Source organism: Amblyomma americanum, chromosome 5 (assembly GCF_052857255.1).
Source record: "Amblyomma americanum isolate KBUSLIRL-KWMA chromosome 5, ASM5285725v1, whole genome shotgun sequence".
Taxonomy (NCBI): domain Eukaryota; kingdom Metazoa; phylum Arthropoda; class Arachnida; order Ixodida; family Ixodidae; genus Amblyomma; species Amblyomma americanum.
The window spans coordinates 130,807,388-130,815,735 of NC_135501.1; positions in this window are offsets into that span (position 1 = coordinate 130,807,388).

An 8,348-nucleotide genomic window follows, 5' to 3' on the forward strand; every position below is an offset into this window, starting at 1 on the left:
CCTTCTGCTTACAGATATGAAAGGTAAGATGAACTAGCGAAAAAATTGTAATCAAATGGTGTGCTTTGTGGCTGGCATTATTAAATGTGAATGGAACGGAACTTGGAATGAACTGTGACAGAGAGAACCAAATAGGGCAGGCGATACTGGAAATGTAATGATTGCTTTACATACTGTAGGTCCTAGTGGCTAGCAGTTGTGGTGGTAGGATTATAACTACGCATTGTGTCATTGCTTTAACTATGCAGCTAGTATGAAACTGATTCAACTAGTGCTAGACCAAATACAGCAATAGTATTCAAAGATTCATTAACTGTGGAGCAATTTTTGTTGCTTGTTCTATCTAGGTAATGACTTTTCTCAATGAATATTGATTCACAGTGTAACAATCCTCAAAGAGTTGTCTTAATCCAGGTTGCGGTCACGTGAACAGAGCAAAGAACCCACATCAAGCTGTGTGCAGGAAGTGGCTACTGATGAAGAAGGCTACGATTGCACAAATGGACTCATAAGTGTATTTCTCTTCACATACCCATCCTGAAAAGCTTTCACAATACCAACGTTACTAAGCTGATTTCACAAAGTTCTGTGTTGACTTGAACAACAAACAAAGCTTTGGAATTTCTGGCAAGCTAGATTTAATGCTTTCTCCCAGTTTTTTTGCCCTTAATATGCTTGTGTCTATGGACAGGACGATGTTCTAGTCTTTGGTTTCTTTCTTTGTATCAGTTTGCACATAGCATGCTGACATTTTGTGCTTTCAGTTGTGTTGTTATCTAGGAAAGTTGCCCAAGACATTTTTAAAACATTGTGTCAGTGAACATAACACACCAGAAGTCTTCATTAATCGTTACCGCACAATTTCAGGTCATTTGCATATATGTCATTCATATTTTTTCTTTAAAAGATTGCAGTTTATACTGGTGCTAACAAACACTACGATTCACTGCATGACTGCATTGTGTAATGTGGGGAGGAAATTTTGAACAAAAAAGAAGTGACTGTGCCTTTTAATGAATGCAGGCAGAAACACAAACAGACACCTGTACTTGGACTTTGGAGCCAGATATGCCGAGTCTGTTCCTTTGCTGCATGCAAAGTTGCAGTGCTGAGACACAGGTAGGATGGGAACTAGTATGCATATTTGCTCTAATTTCATTGCACCTTAATAGACTTGTACCTAAAATTACATATATTTTCTTGTTGATACCTTTCTGCAGCGCCCCAATTTTTCGAAGTGTGGACTGGGTGTTGGGCTGTGTAGGTACAGCTTTGAGATAGCAGCTAGCGCGTATGATAGATAAAATACTTCAGATTGGGAAATAAACTATGTGTTAATATTTATCTTAAGCACATTTTCAGTTTTGTCATTGTTAACTGCATTAATCTTTAAGCAATATTTAATGCAAATGTGTACATAAAATAGCTTTGTTACCCTCTAATAAGCACGGCTTCAAATGATTGTGTGCGTAATTTCTTGCAGGCTACCTTTCCTAGCAAGAAGGAAACAAAGAATGCCGCATGGGGCACTTCCTATGGCGTCAAGGACAGCGCGTGGGACCCAATGAACATCGACAGCTTGAAATCTACCTGTAGCTTTCGAGGCTACTCAAGTGTATCTGCCTGCTCCAGTGAAAAGGCCTCAGACATTTTAAAATCCATTGCTGGTGTGTCACTGCCAGTATTTTCAAAATTGCAGAGCATTGTTGTGGGGGTGCTTACTGTCAGTGGGGAAGAGGAAATTGTAAATGCATCAAACAAACTCCTCCTCTTTCTCATGAAGCTAAAGCTCAGCCTTTCCTATTCGGCTTTAGCGGTCTCTTTTGGTATGCATAGGACAACTTGTTCACGACATTTTTTTCTGATTTTGAATCTTTTACATGGCCAAATGCGCTGTCTTATCTACTGGCCCTCACAATCAACCATTGAGCTCATGATGCCTGAATGTTTCAAGCCCGAGTATGCAAAATGTCGAGTCATTATAGATTGCACTGAGGTTTTCTGCTCAGCACCAAACACTGTGCATGAGAAAGTGCTGATGTTTTCTAATTATAAAGGCACATACACTGTCAAATTTCTTGTAGGAATAACACCTAGCGGAAATATCTGCTTCTTATTAAGGCCTTATGGTGGCCGTGCCACCGATTCATTCATAACAACTGATTCTGGTATTTTGCACTTGCTTAGCCCAAGAGATCTTGTGCTTGCTGAAGGGCTTTCCTCAAATCAGAAGTGCACTTGTGGAACGAGGAGTGCTATTTCAGGTGCCTACTTTTGCACGACCAAACCAGCCTTTTATTCGTGAGGAAGTTTTTGCCTCATACAAAGTGGCATGTGCAAGAATACACTTTGAAAGATGTATTCAACGTATGAAACTTTTCAGGATATTGTCAGAAAAGTTGTCTGCTGATTTGCTTCCTCACGTCTCAAAAATAATTGATATGTGCGGTGTGCTTACAAACTTACACAGCCCAATCATTAAAGCTAAAGAGTAATGTGGTAATGTGCAAGCTGTCATGTTCACCATGTACAAAATAGACAGATGACGTTACAGTGCAAGTATATTCTTTTGAGGGCTGGTTATTACCATTAATGCACAAAACCATTTTTTACTGCAGGAAATAAGTAGTTCTTTTTTTAGGATCTTCATGTATCTCTATCAAAATAGTTGCACCAAGGATGTGTTTAGTAAAAGGTACGCATTGCAGGATACATTTCTTTGTCAAAATTTTGAAACATCTATTTAAAAACATCGAGAAACTTGGGACTTGTTTGACTGTTGGGAACAGTGATCTGATTGAGACACGAAAAACTTAGGCTGCTCAGTGATCCTATTACTACACAAATCTAGAAACCTGACTGTGTGAGAGCACAATGAGCACTCAACTTCCATTTATACTTAGGTTACATAACTAATATAGGCATTTAAAAAAATACCATTAAAAGTAGGTAAGCCTTCCAATGCGAGTATGTATGTCTCAGCAAGATCTCTGGAGTGCAGCCATAGCTACATTTTTGGTAACAGCTTCCACGGAGGCTCGGTGGTTATGGCGCTCGGCTGCTGGCTCAAAAGACGCGGGTTCGATCCCTGCCACGGTGGTCGAATTTCGATGGAGGTGAAATTCTAGAGGCCCGTGTGCTGTGCGATGTCAGTGCACGTTAAAGAACCTCAGGTGATCGAAATTTCCGGAGCCCTTCACTACAGCGTCTCTCATACCCGGAGTCGCTTTGGGACGTTAAACCCCATAAACCATAACACAAATTTGGAAATAAGCAGATTTTTTGTCAAACTGCAATATGTATATTTTTAAAAATCCAGGTTTTGGTTTACCCTGTTGAGAATCCTGTTTTCACTTACTTTCCGAGTGACCATGGCAACTAACAATCATTGCCATCTTTTAATTCCCCGACTGAACTTATAGCGTGACTTTTTTGTAACATTTACAGATTTTAATTTTAAATACAAGAGATATTTTGGCATGTTTTGTGTTGGTGGATTGCACAGTCAGGCGGGCAATATGTACAGGGTCGTCTAGTTGGAGCTAGAACACGTATGTGCCACATTTTGGATACTTGTGAACTAATGGGCAGGCAGAGAGAGTGCGTGCAGCTGCCATGGTTGCCAAACTTCTCTCAGGTGGTCAAAAACTAGACATCACTCTCGTGTGATGCTATGCAGAGTAGGGATTTAAATTCATCGAGCACTCCTTTGTTTCAGCTTGAAGTGCGATTGCTTTGTTACTCGGAGTTGCTTAAGCACTCACCGTTTCAGGCTGTCATATGCATTCAGAACATCTTGAAGCATTTCTTTCGTGCTCTGCATTTCACACTGAGTTTATGTGTACAAATACTTTTTCTGCAGTATGTGCACAATGAGAGCTGAAGGGCAACTGAGTTTGTCAAACCGCTTTTACGAAAAGCCCACTTTTTCTGCCCAATACATTCAAGTAATTGAATGAAAACACCTCACCCTTTTTTGTTCTATCTTATGAGCTCAATGGCAGTGATTTGCGGTGCCAGTTATCCAGTTGTAGAAAAGCGCACTTGCATGTGCAGTGCTCTAGACTGTAAATACAGTGGCTGTGGTATATGTTTGATAATCTATTAGTTGTTTTGTTGATTTATAAAAATAAAGGGGCTAACGTATGATTTTTTTTTGATAAGTGAAGCAACCAGAAAATGCTGATTCCATGCTGAAGATGAAGTATGAAACTTTTGGTAAAAAGAACTCATTTCTCTGAGGGATCAATGTTCACAATAAATTATTTTTTATTTAGCCTTTCCATTGTGCTCGTTCCTTGCTTCCTTAGTGTTGAAAATAGTCTTGACACTATGTCCCTAGATTTCATCAGCGGCACTCAATCCTTTTCTAGTTTAAATTTTCCACGCTGATTTAGTTCTTGTCCTGTCTTGACAGAAGCCCTAAAAAAGCCACCAATATCTTCAAGCCTGCTTGGATGATGTTGAAAACTGTCTTGTTGTCTTTTCAGCAACACTTTTCGTTTTGACTGCTTCCGTCATTCTTGCTCTTTATTCCTTTCCGTGCACCATGGTCATGCATCGTGGCCATGTATCACTATTGTTGGCGTGGCGCCCCACCACGTTTTCTCACCATGGTCCCTCTAATGCACTTGCATTAATATCTGAAGTAAGTTATCACGCTGGCATCCTGGGAACAAAAAGCCGTTTATTCATGGGCACAGAACACATATATATAGCACGAGGTGACGTCACGCACTCCAAACCATGGCGACACTTCCGTGGCTGATAGCGCGCTGATAACGCGTGCTCATCGCAACCACGCGCTATAACAATATCCAACACTGAATTGAAATCTTTGTGATGCACAGAAGAATACACACCAGTTTACCTGAAAGTGGGCATCACTTCTTTTGTTAGTGCCGGTAACAAATACTTAAAATAGAAGTTCTCAAGCTGCGGAACAGCCTGAGCAATGAAGGCGTTGTCAATTGGTACCTTGACTGTAATGTGCTGCTGTTTCGAGTACACATAGAAGAAACACGCTTCTAAACCGAGGACATACATTGAAACTTGAATTTGCGTGTAATACATGTGTGTACGCTTAAGCTCCAACTTGCCATCTTGGAAAACCAGGTATGGAACACCAGATATGGTGTTTTCAAAATCTACAATAGGTTTGTCTCTGCACGAGTAGGGACACTTCACTTCAAGAAGCGATGCAGTAGGGCCTTGTACAACAGTAGCATCTGGTGTGCAGCACAGCCAAGGCTGCTCGAGCATAATCACAAGCCCACACTTGTGGACTTCTGCTTCTATTTCCCTCGAAAATGACTCTATGGCTTCTTCTTCAAGGGCATTCCCATACGCTGTAGCTGATGACCAAAATGACCGTTCGGACAAGAACTCCTCAGCCAGTACATGGCGCTCCTTTCTTGATTTCAGTATGTTGTGCGGCCGACTGCTGGCTGAAATACGGCATGCCCGCATTTTTTTCCATTGCAGAAAGTCTCTTTCTGACCCTCGTGTTTTTCTTTCAGTTTCTACTATTGCTCAGCAGTTTGTACAATGTTGGCCATGTAGTAACTCATATCTTCGTCGTTGTTTTCATTGGTTTCAAGACAGCGGTAGAGACCAGACTTTCGCAAGTTGCCTTGCACCACTGGTGGCCAATACACAATTGTTTCTTCCACTGGTTCTTTATCGATGTTCACAGATAGCTCATGCTTGATGGCTGTAACCAGTGAGCAGTTATGGTCCCACAGTTCATCAAGTAATGCGGCTACAGCAGTTGCATCTTGAGGCGGCGGTACTGCTGGTGCCATTGGTTCAATGTCTTCAACCGTCTTCCCAAGAAAACCGTCCAAGCAAGCTCCCTTTTTATACGTCCCCAGTGACCGTACTGAAGGCTTCCCCCATTCTCTTGGTCCACTTGTACGTGATGCATTTTCTTCTTTGTTTATGTACTGCACTAAAGCAGCAACATGCTTGCATCGTCCACCTGGTCCTGCCTTACAGGAGCAATTGCCATCTTCCAGCGAAAAGTCTGGAACTGATGCCTGCCAAGAAAATAATGAAGAACTGAAGTTTAAAAATGTATATTACTCTCTTTTTCATCACAAGCTACCAGTATGCAAGAATCATCAGGTAAAATTGATGAGAAAAATTCTTTGTGCAATCAGCTGAAGGGTGAGATTTTAAACATAATTAAGGCTCTGTTATTTCAGAAAGCAAGTTTCAGCAGTAACTAATTTTGTGGAACACTAGCAATGCACTAAAGCTTGCAGGAATGCCGATGGCGTATGCTGCAATTAAATGTTCCTTGCATAACCACAATGGTCCAATAATTTCTTTTAACCCTTTGTGGGACAACATATATGTTTTGCAAGAATTATAAAAAAATTTTTATTACACTTGAAAATGAGGCGTACAGAAATGATTCTGAACAAATTTCACAATTTTATTAGGTATAGTTAAAGAAAAAAATGTGGGACGCATTTGTCCCATTGACACTAAATGGGAAAATGAAATGTGGGACGTATTTATCCCATTGACCTACACGGGTGCCACACTAGGTTAGTGTTGACTAACCACTTCATGGAATGGTCCAAAACAGGTCACACAAAGCGGGACTGAGCATGCCTTGCACAAGAAACTTGTTCGCACTTCTTTCCCCCTCGTGGAACACCAACGGCATCTGCGCCTATTTTCCACTTTCACAGGGTTGTGCTCTCTTCCCATGAACCGAACTTCATCCGATACGCCAACCATTTTGTGACCATTTTTTCTACCCTCCTTGTTCATTCTGAACGGCTTCCTGCTGCCGGTGGTTCTGAATGTCTGGCCATTGATGAGTTCCCGTCCAAGAACCAATCGAAACCCTGCATTAGAAAGCAACGACAAGTTCTAGATCAAATAATTCGAAAATTACCGCTCAAAATTCTGCCATTAGGCTTAGCAAAATGTGCAACTTTTTTCAGCATGGTATTGAAAATTTGCATTTATCTCATTATATGTCAGCTCAAATCTCAGAAACAAGAGCTGATTTTAATCCAGGGTTGTTTCTCTGAATGCAGAAAAAAGGAATTACTTACCAGGCATGTTGATTTTCTTTTCTGCCAGATCGCATATAGTCGAAAACTTCCAATGCATCAGAAAAAAAGAACGAAGTTTCAAGTTCTGGACTCACTGCCTCATCTAGTGGAGGCTGCTGAAACTATATTTAAAAGAAGTGCTGAAACCTCTCAATAGGTGGCAGCACATCACAAGAATGATTCCGGTTTCCTTCTGCTTCGTACGAGCCCTTTAGAGTCGAGCACTATGTGGGACGTATGTGTCCCACTGTCCCACAAAGGGTTAAATGTGTGAATCTAGTATCAAGAGGAAATAACTTTTTTACACAATTGGACCCGTGTCGCATGTAGGTATTTAATATCCATATTATGACATGTTGTAGTGAATGCAAGAAATGCCGAAAAAAAAATTAACGACCGTCCTCCGTACGCGTCTCCTGGTTACAGAGAGGTAATTATGTGAGATCTGTGCCGGAAAAGGTAAAAGGGACAAGGAGAGTGTCTACTTGGGCGGTAGACTCGCGAACTGGGCGCTGCAATGGCAATTCTCGTACACGCGCGGACACCAGTAAGCGGAGCGCGCTGTGCTGATCTGCATATCTCAATGCAGCAAGAATGAGCAGTCAGGGTTATGCATGCACGGCAGCGCAGCCGACACTACACCTGCGTATGCGCAGCACTTCCCGTTCTTGCTTTCCAAAGGAGTGGTGGGAGTTAGATTGTGACAGCGCGTTAGTCTGCTTCTGCCATTCGTGTATCCCGGTCGCCAGCGCATATCAGTACGTCAGTGAAGCGATGTTTTGAGGACCGGATACATGTACATGAGCATGTGCGCTGGGTCCATATAAATCGCGCGACTCGCATGTGCTCACCACACATGAGCAGTGCGGGAGATGTGTTTAAAAAAAATAGAGGCTCTGTTGAAGTGATTACTTTATCGACAAAGCGGCTACTGACCACGAGCTCCACTTCGTAGCTGGGCTTCGTGACGCTCGTCTGCGCCACGCACTTCGCACGTATGCGGACTGGGTTGTCCCAGACGGCTGCGACGTCGTAGACATGCCCGCTCTCGTACAAAGCCCGGCCCTTTCTCTCGCTGTCTCCACAGAAATATTCGTCGGGGACCCGAACAACCGGGAAATCGCAGCTGCGAACTTCAGCCATTCTCGCAGTGGCAACGGGAGGCGCTGAACCGGACTCCCGGAAGATGGGCCGAAAACGGCCGCTAGGCGGCTTTCACTGGCGCCTCTATAGGCGGTGCACGGGGCGTATACACTTAGCGTTGCCGATGTCATG